We start from the raw sequence: 16568 nt of genomic DNA on the forward strand, positions 1-16568 counted from the left end.
CGCGTTACTAAGTAACGCGTTATTGTAATCTGATTACTTTTCCCCGAAAATAGTAATCTAACGCGTTAATCTTTAAAAGCCAGTAATCTGATTGCAGTTACTTGTCCAAGTGGCTGTGCGTTACTATTTCGTTACTATCTCATCATAAATTCATAATGCAGGCGGAATGCAGTATTTTATTTCGTTTTCGACAGTCAAAAATACATTTTGAGCTGTTTTTCTTATTATTATTATGGAGTGACGTGGTGTGGCAGTGAAAGGGTTACACAAGAATGTGTCCCGCGGCGTGACTGGACTCTCTGTCTGTGAGTGACTCTGCTTTGGCCCAATCACATTCCCCATCCACAGTCTGCGAATCAGAGGCAGAGTAGGGCGGGTCTTCACAGCACGTCATGTGACATATGCGCCAATCGTGTGACAGCAGGGCTCCGTTGTTATGTTCGTCTGAGAATTCCACCCCAAAACGCTTGTCTAAACGAAGTGAAACCGCAAGAAGACTTTTGCGGTTTCTGTTCAGACTTCCACCCCAAAACGCTTGTTTAAACGTAGCCTCAGTCAAAATACTGTCTACCGCTAAAAACAGCACATCCAATTGCATTGAAAGCATCTGGAATCACAACACTAGCCGACGCTTCGACTAGGTACAGGAGGACTCGGAGGCCAGCCAAACAGCAAAAGAGAGAGATTGTTTCTTTCCCTATTGATTAATGTATATTTGATGGTGGCAGAGCAAAAGCTCTTATTTGCCAGATTTACAGTTAATTTACATGTTAAAGAGAGACTGATTGTATGTTTATAGAGAGACATTTATAAAAACAATTTAATAGTTACAGTTGATATAATTGAATAGTTCAGCCTGCATTTGTTAGATGTGATACACTGGTTTTGTACAACCACTGGCTGGCTGCTCTAATGCTGTGAGCATCATAGACTGTTGCTTTACCATACTTGATGGTACAGAAGCTGAAGCACTAGTTTAACAATTTACGTTATGTGCAGAGAAACAAGTTAAAAACAATTTATGCACTTTCAATAAAGCGTTTAAAAAAAAACTGTTGGGGGAACGACGACGACTTCGTAACCTAGTTACTTTCAAAGTAACTAAGTTACTCTGATAATCAAGTAATCAGTAAAGTAACTTGGATTACTTTTTAAAGGAGTAATCAGTAATCAGTAATCGGATTACTTTTACAAGTAATCTGTGGCATCACTGGTCCAGACAGACAGACAGACAGTCCTGCAGGTAGTGTGGGTCCAGAGAGACAGACAGACAGGTCCTGCAGGTAGTGTGGGTCCAGACAGAGAGACAGACAGTCCTGCAGGTAGTGTGGGTCCAGACAGAGAGACAGACAGTCCTGCAGGTAGTGTGGGTCCAGACAGAGAGACAGACAGTCCTGCAGGTAGTGTGGGTCCAGGCAGAGAGACAGACAGGTCCTGCAGGTAGTGTGGGTCCAGACAGAGAGACAGACAGTCCTGCAGGTAGTGTGGGTCCAGACAGAGAGACAGACAGTCCTGCAGGTAGTGTGGGTCCAGACAGAGAGACAGACAGTCCTGCAGGTAGTGTGGGTCCAGACAGAGAGACAGACAGTCCTGCAGGTAGTGTGGGTCCAGACAGAGAGACAGACAGTCCTGCAGGTAGTGTGGGTCCAGACAGAGAGACAGACAGTCCTGCAGGTAGTGTGGGTCCAGACAGAGAGACAGACAGGTCAGTCCTGCAGGTAGTGTGGGTCCAGACAGACAGACAGACAGACAGACAGACAGACAGACAGACAGACAGACAGACAGACAGACAGACAGACAGGTAGTGTGGGTCCAGACATAGAGACAGACAGGTCCTGCAGGTAGTGTGGGTCCAGAGAGACAGACAGGTCAGTCCTGCAGGTAGTGTGGGTCCAGAGAGAGAGACAGACAGGCAGGTAGTGTGGGTCCAGAGAGACAGACAGGTCAGTCCTGCAGGTAGTGTGGGTCCAGAGAGAGAGACAGACAGGCAGGTAGTGTGGGTCCAGAGAGAGAGACAGACAGACAGGTAGTGTGGGTCCAGAGAGAGAGACAGACAGGCAGGTAGTGTGGGTCCAGAGAGAGAGACAGACAGGCAGGTAGTGTGGGTCCAGAGAGAGAGACAGACAGGCAGGTAGTGTGGGTCCAGACAGACACACAGGGGCTGTTTCCTGCAGGTCGGTTTTGGCGGCAAAAAGCGGTGGTTGTGCCTATAGGCTCTTTATGGAGCTCATAACTTAAAAATAAAACAAATTCCCAGATAATAACAAGCATATTCAAGGTAAAAGATTATATCTGGGGTCCATCTCATTATCCGTGCTTTCCCAAATTCATATTTGGATTCGGACTCATCCCTTAGATATATATATGTATATGTATATATATAGTTGTTACTCGAAGAACTGACACAGGGGACTGGAACACATAAAGGGGCAGCGGTGGCCTAAAGGTTAGAGAAGCAGGTTTGTGACCGGAAGTTCGCTGGTTCGATCCCGCGGACCGGCAGGAAAAATCTGGGCTGGGGAAGTGAATGAATAACTCTCTCCTATCCCCTTAACACCAACCGCTGAAGTGTCCTTGAGCAAGGCACTTAACCCGGAGTTGCTCAGTGGCCAACAGTGGCAGACTGTGGTTGTACTGGGCAGCTCCCAGGAGTGAATTAATGTGAAGCAGGGCGTAGCTGAAAAAGAGCATCCACTCAGTGAACCTGCCCTGGGTAAATAAAGGTTAATAAAACAAATTCCTCCAGTTCCAAACACTCGCTCTAATGTAAAGGAACGAGTGGTGCCGTCATCACTGGACCACTGGGATGTTGTTTGTACCAACGAAACAGCTGCCCTGTTGTAATTAGCATACATGGACGTATAGCTGGTTAAGGTCCGGGGTGAGTTCTGTCCTTGAAGCATTTGTGTGCTGCAGGTGAAGAGGCCCTACAGTAGGTGCTGAGGTCTGACATCACGGTGAAGAGGCCCTACAGTAGGTGCTCTGAGGTCTGACATCACGGTGAAGAGGCCCTACAGTAGGTGCTGAGGTCTGACATCACGGTGAAGAGGCCCTACAGTAGGTGCTGAGGTCTGACATCACGGTGAAGAGGCCCTACAGTAGGTGCTGAGGTCTGACATCACGGTGAAGAGGCCCTACAGTAGGTGCTGAGGTCTGACATCACGGTGAAGAGGCCCTACAGTAGGTGCTCTGAGGTCTGACATCACGGTGAGGAGGCCCTACAGTAGGTGCTCTGAGGTCTGACATCACGGTGAAGAGGCCCTACAGTAGGAGCTCTGAGGTCTGACATCACGGTGAAGAGGCCCTACAGTAGGTGCTCTGAGGTCTGACATCACGGTGAAGAGGCCCTACAGTAGGTGCTGAGGTCTGACATCACGGTGAAGAGGCCCTACAGTAGGAGCTCTGAGGTCTGACATCACGGTGAAGAGGCCCTACAGTAGGTGCTCTGAGGTCTGACATCACGGTGAAGAGGCCCTACAGTAGGAGCTCTGAGGTCTGACATCACGGTGAAGAGGCCCTACAGGAGGTGCTCTGAGGTCTGACATCACGGTGAAGAGGCCCTACAGTAGCTGCTCTGAGGTCTGACATCACGGTGAAGAGGCCCTACAGTAGGAGCTCTGAGGTCTGACATCACGGTGAAGAGGCCCTACAGTAGGTGCTCTCAGGTCTGACATCAAGCCTAGTAACAGACACAGTATTTCTGACACTGGGAATACATTCCCTGAGATCCATAGATGTCCCTAGAATCAGATACCAAGAACATGCAAATGGACCATATTAAAAAAAAGTCTGTAAATGTGTATTCTACATTCTTATGGAATGAATGAGGTTAAAAAATATTAATATTTATTTTATAATTTGCTGTGTAATTAATTAATCTAATTAACGCAATAAACTGACAGCCCTAATACAGTTTTTTTTACAGTGTACATTTACAGTACCTTATTATGTGACAAATAAAACAAAACTTGAACTTGAACTTGAAACTTGAAGCCTCTCTGTTTTCTTTTTTCTTTCTTGGAATAACATTAGATTAGATTAGATTAGATTAGATTAGATTAGATTAGATTAAATTAGATTCAAATGTATCGTCATCATGCAGCACAAGTACAGTACAAATAAAATAACTTTGGCGTCCAACCAGAGTGCAAATGTAACAGTAAAGTGCAACAGTAATATGCAATGTACAGGTGATTAAACTGGGTACAGAATATACAAATGAGTACTACTGAGTGTAGTGCTAATCAGATGTATGTACAGAGTTGTAATATAATAAAGACAGTGTGTCTACTACTGGCCAGCAGTGTGCTATAGTAAGAGTAGACTATGTACAGATTATATGGGTAGATATCAATTATATAAAATATATAAATGGAAATATGTGATATATACAGCACTGTTGCACGTGGATTCTGCTCCCTTCAAAATTCTAAAGGAACAGCTAAAGGGTTCTGCAAAACCTACAGATCCCCCCCCTCCACCCCTCCCCCCCCCAGCCATTTGTCTTCAAATACTGGGTGAGTCAAACTGGTGTGTGTATCGCTGGTTAGGAGGCTTCTTTCAGTTGTGTGTGTGTGTGTGTGTGTGTGTGTGTGTGTGTGTGTGTGTGTGTGTGTGTGTGTGTGTGTGTGTGTGTGTGTGTGTGTGTGTGTAGGTGTGTAGGTGTGTGTAGGTGTGTGTGTATGTGTGTTGTCTCCACTCTCCAGCTGTAAACAATGAAGACATCTCATATGTCATGCTTTTGACCAGAATTCCACAATGCAAGCCAAGTTGCAAATGAGAGTAAGGGAGAGAGAAAGAGAGAGAAAGAGAGAGAAATAGAGAGAGAAAGAGAGCAAGAGAAAGAAAGAGAGAGTAAGGGAGAGAGAGAGAAAGAGAGAGAAAGAAAGGGTAAGGGAGAGAGAAAGAGAGAGAAAGAGAGAAAGAGAGAGTAAGGGAGAGAGAGAGAGAGAGAGAGAGAGAGAGAGAGAGATAGAGAGAGAGAGAGAGAGAGAGAGAGAGAGAGAGAGAGAGAGAGAGAGAGAGAGAGAGAGAGAGAGTAAGGGAGAGAGAGAACAAGAGAGAGAACGAGAGAGTAAGGGAGAGCGAAAGAGAGAGAAAGAGAGAGAAAGAGAGATAGATACAGAGAGAGAAAGAGGCTGATTACGAGGTAAAGTGCCAGACACCCCCCTGGGAGTACCAGCACTTTACACACACACACACACACACACACACACACACACACACACACACACACACACACACACACACACACACACACACACACACACACACACACACACACACACACACACACACACACACACACACACACACACACACACACACACACACACACACACACACACACACACACACACAGAATGTCCCATGCATGTGTGTCCCCCAGCCAATGTGAGTGTGGTAATCACCGTAATTGTTCTCATGCTCCTCATAATCATTAACATTAGTAACGTAATTATCCCAAGCGCCTGCCTCGCAGTGCTGTGAGTGCAGGCAATTACAGTGCAGGGGTCCCATATAGCGCCCTTAATGATGCCATGCAGGGGTCTCAGATAGAACCCTTAATGATGCCATTCGGGGGTCTCAGATAGAACCCTTAATGATGCCATGCGGGGGTCTCAGATAGAACCCTTAATGATGCCATTCGGGGGTCTCAGATAGAACCCTTAATGATGCCATGCGGGGTCTCAGATAGAACCCTTAATGATGCCATGCGGGGGTCTCAGATAGAACCCTTAACCTCTCCCGGGGCCGGACCGCAAATGATATCACGTCATGAATCAAGCCCTCCACCGCCCCCAATATGTTAAACTGTTATTAGTGCGATTTTAGTTTTAAAAAATGTGTTGTTGTCATTGTGGAAATCGGCCATTTTGAATTACCAGGCGTCGGTGAATGTAGTAATTTTGAGTCATTTTGAAAAGAGGACATCCAGAGCTTTGAATGAGCGTTGGAATTTTTCAGAACTACACTTCCCAAAGGCTTCTAGCTTTCTGAAAGCAAATGACTTCCCGATTATAATTTTTTATTTTTCTTATTACCCGGGATTATATACCACAAAACTGAACGTTATTGGCATATATTGGAGCACAGTTAGTTTGTCTCCCCTATTTTGAGCATTTAGCAACCATCCGATTTGAAATCCGTAAAAAAATGGCGGAGCTCTTGCAAGAATAAGAAACCTACTGTACATACAGTAGATTTCATTATCTGTTCTTATGCACGCCTGGCGATACTAAATCCAAATTGAACTCAGCCATTTGAAAGATAAGATTTGGCCCAATTCATAAATGTGCGAATTGGCTATAATAAAGTAATTTATGGGCCTGCTATTCTATATCCTATAATAATATTTCAAATTGCATTGGTCCGGATGGGAGAATTCAGTACTGTATCTACAAAACCTTCCGTTTAATTTTTTGCATGGTGTTATTCACTGTCAAAGATGCAAAGAAAAATCATAATTCATATTCTCCTTTGTTTCATCACAATTTAAGCAAGCCTAGTAATATACACAATATTTCTGACACTGGGAATACATTCACTGATGTCCATAGATGTTCCTAGATACCCTAGAAGAATATGCTAATGCTAATGATGCCATGCTGGGGATAGAACCCTTAATGATGTCAGTGTTAATGCCATGCTGGGGTCCCAGATAGCACTGGTGACTTTTCACCTAGATCCCTGATTCGCTCATCCCCACGTGGGGTACCATTGGAAAGCCACGCTAATTGGTTACAACCCTGGGAGTCGGGAGTGGTATTCGAAAAAATTTAAAAGTCTGCGAAAGACTTTGGTGCACGCCTCACATATCAGCATGTAACTCAAGAACCGCTGAGCGGTTTTGTCGCCTGAAACGGCAATCGACTGGCAACAAATAGGGCTTTAATTCGATCTATATATTGTATTACAAAATATGCACACCCAAGCCGCTAGAGGTCGCCAAAGTGGCGTGTCGCGCCGGTGGGCAAATCGTCCTTAAGAAGGTGCCTGTTAATAGGTTAAAGGAACACGGTAACATTATGGGAAACACACTTGCTGTCTTCTCCACAGTGAAACAAGAAAAGAGATTCCAATTCCCTCTCTGTGCGTTCAGTAAAAAGCTATCCGGCTGCATGCTAGTCTAGCTTGGCACAAATTAATGGAAGTGGATACGGATCAGCTAACCTGTTGGCCAAAAACGAGCTGATCCGTATGCACTTCCATTCATTTGTGCTAAGCTAGGCTAGCTTGCAGCTGGATAGCTTTCTACTGGACGCACAGAGAGGGAATTGGTATCTATCTTCTTGTCTAACTCTGGAGAAGACAGTAAGCACATTTCACATAATGTTGGCATGTTCCTTTAACACTTCCATCCTGTAGCATTTGAGCTTCATGAAACCACACAGCTCTTATAACCTCTTGTTAAGTCTAGACATGAGCTGTACTTTTGAGGGTTTTGACATCATCAAATCCAATTGGTCCGCTACACAGGAAGCAAAAAAAAACTCACCTTTTGACATCGCTTCCGGCTACAGGGCTCTTGATTGGCCAGGGAGGGCTGTGGGGGTGTGGCCTTGGTGCAGATAGCGATGTAGGCAGAGCGCTGGCGTTTACATGTGTCATTGAGGTTGCAAGCCTTGGCGGCATCCAGACATGGGTTACAGGGTTTCCCCACCTCCGAGCAGGGGCTCACCTTAGATAACGATGAATCTGAGGGAATGAAAGAGAGTAAAATAAAGTTTTAGAGCAAAGAAATTAGAGAATAAATATAACTTTTTTTTGGTGTTTTCAGACGTCTCCACACGTTTTACATTGAAATAAACCATACCATACGAATACACAATAAACAACAAATAAACACAATTATCAGCATTTACATTAACACTTTGGGTGCCTAGAAACGATTTACAACGTCTTTCCCGGCCATGCTCAAGGTGCCGAGGACGCTGTACAGCGTCTTTGATCTGTTTACATCTTTTTTCGATTTTCCCCGTCTGAACTTCACCGCCGAGCTTTTGGAAGAAAATTTTAACCGGAAACTGCATTTCCTCTCAAATTTCACTAGGTGGCAGTGTCCCCCTATTTTCTAACACTATCACAATAGGGGGAATATTGTACCCCACAATGAATCTGGCATTTGATTGGCCAGCATACCTGGCCAATGTAACCACAGGTATAAAACGTTAGCGCGATCCCAGAATCTACGAGGTTTTGGAGGAGAGAGAGAGAGAGAGATAGATAGAGCGATAGAGAGAGAGAGAGAGATTGAGAGAGAGATTTGAATTGAGATCAGCCTATAGTCTATATTTATAGTGTTATACAGTATAGTGGTAGTATCAGACTAATTGTAAGGTTTCAGCTGTGCTTTAGAAAGTACTTAGTCGTGCTAAGTAGTAGTACTATTCGAGGGATTAGTGTGTAGTCTAGGTAGTATATTTCAGTAGTAGTAATAGTAGTTTTATCAGTTAGTAGTTTCATTTAGATTATTAGATCAGTATGAAGAGACGTAGTGTAGGAAAGCGAGGGGACAATCCGGCGGCGGGTCGCTTTGTTCAGACGAAGCTGGCGTTTGGACCCGCGGTTGTTCAAGCAGCAGCAGCACCAACAGCACCAACGTCTTTGGTAGCTCCGATCGGAGAGAGCCGTGAGACCGTTGCTGGGCCCAGTAACGCGTCTCGCCCCGGGACCGGGAGCGGCTCTACCCGACGCAGTTCGAGGAAGAGGAAGGCTGCCGCTGTGGTCATAGCTTCTTCATGCGAGTCAGGGGACAGCGATTTGACCGCCCACGAATCTGATGGGAGCGCCGATTGGGAACCACCAGGTAATTACACGGTCTTATATATATATATATATATATATATATGTGTGTGTGTGAAACGTGTATTTGATGATTTACATACTGTGACTATGTAACGTTAGTTCGACAAACCAACGGCGATATGCATGTGATTGTGTGTGTGTGTGAAACGTGTATTTGATGATTTACATACTGTGACTATGTAACGTTAGTTCGACAAACCAACGCCGGCGATATGCATGTGATTGTGTGTGTGTGAAACGTGTATTTGATGATTTACCTACCGCTTATTCTGTGACTATGTAACGTTAGTTTGCCAAACCTAACGCTGATATGCATTTATTATATTCTAGCTCCGGAATCATCTGACGATGATCTCGGCTTGGGTCGGAGGTATGAGTCTGATTCATCGCACGATTCAGACGTGGGAGTCGGACACGGTGGTGGTCGACGGGGCAACGGTACGTCATGTTTACTAATGCAATGTGAATATTGTTTTGTGCATGTTCAAATCGATAGTTGAATGATATAGGATATAGTAGGGATGTAGTACAGGCCACGCGACCATGTGCTACAGTTAGGTTGTCTTGTGTGCGTGTGTGTGTGTGTGTGCATGTGCACGCCCTTTGAAGTGGCTCTTTGAAGTGTGTAGCTATCATGTAAGTGATAATAGTTGCATGCTGGGCATGATACGACGTGGTGGTGGTGGTCGACGTGGTAATTGGTATGTTGCAATGTGAATATTGTTTTGTGCATGTTCAAATCGATAGTTGAATGATATAGGATATAGTAGGCATGTAGTACATGCCACGCTACCATGTGCTACAGTTAGGTTGTCTTGTGTGCGTGTGTGTGTGTGTGTGTGCATGTGCACGCCCTTTGAAGTGGCTCTTTGAAGTGTGTAGCTATCATGTAAGTGATAATAGTTGCATGCTGGGCATGATACGACGTGGTGGTGGTGGTCGACGTGGTAATTGGTATGTTGCAATGTGAATATTGTTTTGTGCATGTTCAAATCGATAGTTGAATGATATAGGATATAGTAGGCATGTAGTACATGCCACGCTACCATGTGCTACAGTTAGGTTGTCTTGTGTGCGTGTGTGTGTGTGTGTGTGCATGTGCACGCCCTTTGAAGTGGCTCTTTGAAGTGTGTAGCTATCATGTAAGTGATAATAGTTGCATGCTGGGCATGATACGACGTGGTGGTGGTGGTCGACGTGGTAATTGGTATGTTGCAATGTGAATATTGTTTTGTGCATGTTCAAATCGATAGTTGAATGATATAGGATATAGTAGGCATGTAGTACAGGCCACGCTACCATGTGCTACAGTTAGGTTGTCTTGTGTGCGTGTGTGTGTGTGTGTGCATGTGCACGCCCTTTGAAGTGGCTCTTTGAAGTGTGTAGCTATCATGTAAGTGATAATAGTTGCATGCTGGGCATGATACGACGTGGTGGTGGTGGTCGACGTGGTAATTGGTATGTTGCAATGTGAATATTGTTTTGTGCATGTTCAAATCGATAGTTGAATGATATAGGATATAGTAGGCATGTACAGGCCACTACATTTAGTTACATGGATGTGTGTGTGTGTGTGTGTGTAGATGCCTCACCCCATGCCATTTGATGTGTGTGTGTATGTGTGTGTGTGTGTGTGCAGTGTGTGTACACACACACACACACAAGATCAAAAGACATGCATCCTCTCCAACACCTTTGAACTTCGCAGTACATGGTGAGGCCTCTATATGCAAATTCCATTGATTACAGCACACACATACACAATGGCATGGGCACATGGCGAGGCCTATATTTAAATGCATGGTTGTGTAGCATATGTAAAATTCCATTGATTACAACACACACACATGTACATGCTTTGATGGCCGCTGATTTATTTTGTGTTCACACAGCAGAACACTCCGAAACCGAATCCGGGGCCAATACACCAACATGCTTGGGTATGTACTAACTACATTTATGTATGTGTAAATGTATTACTATTGTGTTTTGTGAGACTTACTTACTGAATGAATTTAATCCAATTCAGATTCTGGCGCAGACCCTGCAGATAGTGACGCTGAGACTGGCAACGACATAGGATCACATTCTACTCCTGCAGGTAATTGTACATGGTGGTGACTGGCTGCTGCTAGAGCCTGGGCCTGGTGGTAGCTGGCTGCTGCTAGAGCCTGGGCCTGGTGGTGACTGGCTGCTGCTAGAGCCTGGGCCTGGTGGTGACTGGCTGCTGCAGGGCCTGGGCCTGGTGGTGACTGGCTGCTGCAGGGCCTGGGCCTGGTGGTGACTGGCTGCTGCAGGGCCTGGTCTGGTGGTGATGGTGGTAAATACAATGACAATGCGTTGCCCTAGTGTAATGTATTACATCATGTGATTCTAGAACTGGATGCTAGTCTGGACATGCCGGAACCTGTTGCAGGGCGGAAACGCACATCTAAGAGCGGTAAGTTGGCCTCACTCTGCACACCACTTCCAGCTCTGACCTCTGACCCCCACACCACGTCCAGCTCTGACATCTGAACCCCACACACACTCACTCATTCACTCACACAGTTTGTAACTACGTGGCATATGAATGTCTACAGTAGGGGTGTTATAGTATATTTGTATAATTGACAGGTCGTGGAGGAGCGAAGAGCAGGGCTGCGATCCGTCAGGAAGAGGAGAATGCCTGGTCTCGTGAGGGCTGGGTGCCTCAAAGGATCCCCTTCACAGCCCAACCGGGGTTGCTCCAGGACGCCAAGGCACTCAGATCTTACCGGCCTGCGAAATGGATGGATCTGTTCCTGACAGATGCTTTTCTGAACTCTATTGTTGCCCAGTCCAACCTCTACGCTGAGCAGTCCATTGCCCGGCTGGACCCCACGCTAACCAGTAGCAGGGCACTGCTTTGGAAGCCCCTCACATTGAAGGAGCTGAAGAAGTTCCTCGGACTCCATTTCCTTAGCAGTGTCCTGCGGAAGCCTCGCGTGGACCAGATGTGGACCACTGACGACATGATGTACACACCGTACTACTCTGATACCATGCCACGCAACAGGTTCCAATTGATCTGGCGATTCCTCCACTTTGCGGACAATACTTCCCTGGAGGTTAGAGACAAATTGTGCAAAGTACGCCCTGTAGTCGACCATGTAAACGCGAGGTGCAAGGAGCTGTACCAGCCTGAACGCGAGCTCGCCATTGACGAGGGGGTGATGGCATGGCGAGGCCGCCTGACCTTCCGGGTCTACAACCCCAACAAGCCCACCCGCTATGGCATCAAGTCCTACTTCCTGTGCGAATCACGCACAGGATATTGCTTTTCATTTAAGCCATATTGTCGGGAAGGCTCGCTCCTGGGGGACACGGTCGTCGGTCTGCTTGGACGTCTGTCTGGGGCCGGCTATACGCTCTTCATGGACAACTTCTACAACTCGGTACGTATGTCCGCCAGGCTCCGACAGTTGAGGACCGACGTCTGTGGTACCCTCAGGAAGCACCGGGGCGAGCCAGCCATCATCAAGAACATTACCAAACGTGACATCGGTGTGGGGGAGCGCATTGCGGTCAACAACAAGGAGGTCCTGATCGTGGCATGGCGCGATAAGAGAATCGTGAAGACCATCAGCAGCTTCCACGAGGACACCATGGAAAAGGCGATGGTGTGGAAGAAGCAGAAGAAGGGCAAAGCGCTGAGGGTGGAGATGCTCAAGCCATCATCAATCCTGGAGTACAATAAATTCATGAACGGCGTCGATCAGCTGGATCAGAATATATCGTACTATCCGGTTACACGTAAGACTGGAAAGTGGACCAAAAAGTTTGTGATGTATCTGATCCAAATATGTATCTTCAACGCGTTTGTCTTGTACAAAAAAAAGCACCCACAAGGGCATTACTCCAACCTCTTCCGGTTCACCAGGGCTGTGGCGCGGACCTACACAGACGGTAAGGAGAAGAAGATTCCTGGGGTGACAGCGGAGATGGAGGCGGAGGCGGAGGCAGGGGAGGAGGCAGGGGAGGAGGCAGGGGAGGAGGCAGGGGGTGGGGATGAGGAGGAGGCAGGGGCTGAGCAGGTGGGGCGTGTCGACCCTAGGGCCCCACTGGGGGACCCGCAGAGCAGATTAGTGGGTGGCTTTGTGAAGCATGTAATGGTTGCATACAAAGCCACCCCGAAGAAAAAGCTACCGTGTAGGAAATGTCGTGTCTGCAGTAGGCGTGGCATCAGGAGTGAGACCAGATATTTTTGCACATCGTGCAAAGTCCCCCTGCATCGTGACAAATGCTTCGCTCTGTACCACACAAAGAGGGATTTCTCTAAATAGTTTCTTTATTAGTTGTCATACAGAAGTACAGACTACTTCTAAATAATCCGGCACACAGAAGTACAGATTACTTCTAAATAATCCATTATTGTGTGATACAGACAGAACCATGTGTACCGGTACATAGTATAGCTAGCTGAGTGTAGTATAGTATAGTGTAGTATAGTATAGTATAGTATATTGTAGTATAGTATAGTATAGTATAGTGTATGGGTAGTTGCACTGTTTTCTGTACAAGACAAATGCGTTGAACACATGTATTTGGGCCACGGTTGTCGATATTGCATAGGCATGTTTGGACCACTTGCAGATGAGACGTTATGTTAGCGATCTAGCTGTATCGACTCCATTCATAATTTGCATTGTGTGTGTATATAGTTTTTTTTTATTTATCTTTTTCCCCCCTCATTTTTACCGTTTGCACAGAACCAATGGTTGCTGACAGTCACCCAGTTTAAAAAAGTATATACTGTAGGTAACATACCACACTTTTCTAATGCAGTCCATTGGCCTATTATTTATATACTTTGGAAGCATGTATTGGATATTTTTTGGTCCACAGATCATCTGGCGCTTCATCCATTTATCAATGGACAATGCAGTCATCGATGCGAGAGACCAAGTAAGATATGCCCTGTAGTTCATGTGACGTGAATGTTACCAGCAAACTTCTAAATGCACTGAAACAATGGTTGGTTATCCTCCAGTGTTCACTTTTTATAAGGTATTGTCTTTGTAAATTACCATAATCCTATACTGTGAATGTTACCAACAAACTCCTAAATGCACTGACACAATGGTTGGTTATCATCAGCCAGTGTTCACTTTTTATAAGGTATTGTCTTGGTAAATTACCATAATCCTATACTGTGAATGTTACCAACAAACTCCTAAATGCACTGAAACAATGGTTGATTATCCTCCAGTGTTCACTTTTTATAAAGTATTGTATTGGTAAATTACCATAATCCTATACTGTGAATGTTACCAACAAACTCCTGAATGCACTGAAACAATGGTTGATTATCCTCCAGTGTTCACTTTTTATAAGGTATTGTCTTGGTAAATTACCATAATCCTATACTGTGAATGTTACCAACAAACTCCTAAATGCACTGAAACAATGGTTGATTATCCTCCAGTGTTCACTTTTTATAAGGTATTGTCTTGGTAAATTACCATAATCCTATACTGTGAATGTTACCAACAAACTCCTAAATGCACTGAAACAATGGTTGGTTATCATCACAGTGTTCACTTTTTATAAGGTATTGTCTTGGTAAATTACCATAATCCTATACTGTGAATGTTACCAACAAACTCCTAAATGCACTGAAACAATGGTTGGTTATCATCACAGTGTTCACTTTTTATAAGGTATTGTCTTTGTAAATTACCATAATCCTATACTGTGAATGTTACCAACAAACTCCTAAATGCACTGACACAATGGTTGGTTATCATCAGCCAGTGTTCACTTTTTATAAGGTATTGTCTTGGTAAATTACCATAATCCTATACTGTGAATGTTACCAACAAACTCCTAAATGCACTGAAACAATGGTTGATTATCCTCCAGTGTTCACTTTTTATAAAGTATTGTATTGGTAAATTACCATAATCCTATACTGTGAATGTTACCAACAAACTCCTAAATGCACTGAAACAATGGTTGATTATCCTCCAGTGTTCACTTTTTATAAGGTATTGTCTTGGTAAATTACCATAATCCTATACTGTGAATGTTACCAACAAACTCCTAAATGCACTGAAACAATGGTTGGTTATCATCACAGTGTTCACTTTTTATAAGGTATTGTCTTGGTAAATTACCATAATCCTATACTGTGAATGTTACCAACAAACTCCTAAATGCACTGAAACAATGGTTGATTATCCTCCAGTGTTCACTTTTTATAAGGTATTGTCTTGGTAAATTACCATAATCCTATACTGTGAATGTTACCAGCATATAATGCACAGCAACAATGGTTGGTACTGATGACTTGTCACCCAGTTTATTGAACATATTTTACAATAAAAATGTTCATGGCATCAAAGTTTCAAGTTTTTTGCATTGTAAAGTATTCTGTATTTTATAATAATGTTGTCTGGACCTACACCAGTAGTTATAAAACTTACTTGTTCATTAGCGCCAGGCATATCAATCAAATGACCAACAAAGTAATCAATCAATCAAACAAATCAATCTATGAATCAAACTATCAACAAAACAATCAAACATTCTATCAAGCAAATGACCAACAAAGTAATCAATCAATCAAACAAATCAATCTATGAATCAAACTATCAACAAAACAATCAAACATTCTATCAATCAAATGACCAACAAAGTAATCAATCAATCAAACCAATCAATCTATGAATCAAACTATCAACAAAACAATAAAACATTCTATCAAGCAAATTACCAACAAAACAATCAAACATTCTATCAATCAAATGACCAACAAAGTAATCAATCAATCAAACAAATCAATCTATGAATCAAACTATCAACAAAACAATCAAACATTCTATCAATCAAATGACCAACAAAGTAATCAATCAATCAAACCAATCAATCTATGAATCAAACTATCAACAAAACAATCAAACATTCTATCAGGCAAACTATCAACAAAACAATCAAACATTCTATCAATCAAATGACCAACAAAGTAATCAATCAATCAAACAAATCAATCTATGAATCAAACTATCAACAAAACAATCAAACATTCTATCAATCAAATGACCAACAAAGTAATCAATCAATCAAACCAATCAATCTATGAATCAAACTATCAACAAAACAATCAAACATTCTATCAATCAAATGACCAACAAAGTAATCAATCAATCAAACCAATCAATCTATGAATCAAACTATCAACAAAACAATCAAACATTCTATCAAGCAAACTATCAACAAAACAATCAAACATTCTATCAATCAAATGACCAACAAAGTAATCAATCAATCAAACAAATCAATCTATGAATCAAACTATCAACAAAACAATCAAACATTCTATCAATCAAATGACCAACAAAGTAATCAATCAATCAAACCAATCAATCTATGAATCAAACTATCAACAAAACAATCAAACATTCTATCAAGCAAATTACCAACAAAGTAATCAATCAATCAAACAAATCAATCTATGAATCAAACTATCAACAAAACAATCAAACATTCTATCAAGCAAACTATCAACAAAACAATCAAACATTCTATCAAGCAAACTATCAACAAAACAATCAAACATTCTATCAATCAAATGACCAACAAAGTAATCAATCAATCAAACAAATCAATCTATGAATCAAACTATCAACAAAACAATAAAACATTCTATCAATCAAACCAATAAAACAATCTGTCAAACAATCAATCAATCAAACCATCCATCCATCCATCCCAGTCTAAATTGCTTTATAACACGTTCA

General features: G+C 43.3%; 1 pseudogene across 1 annotated transcript in view; it reads right to left on the minus strand.

Moving 5' to 3' along the window:
- Nucleotides 1-16568, minus strand: part of LOC311237216 (GDNF family receptor alpha-2-like) — a 183003-nt pseudogene that overhangs the window by 70733 nt on the left and 95702 nt on the right. Inside the window, exon 3 of the transcript XR_014621087.1 lies at nt 7499-7698. The product of XR_014621087.1 is annotated as a GDNF family receptor alpha-2-like (transcript). The remainder of the gene's footprint in view (nt 1-7498; nt 7699-16568) is intronic.

This window comes from Notolepis coatsorum, assembly GCF_963971535.1.
Source record: "Notolepis coatsorum genome assembly, chromosome: 11".
NCBI lineage: Eukaryota > Metazoa > Chordata > Actinopteri > Aulopiformes > Paralepididae > Notolepis > Notolepis coatsorum.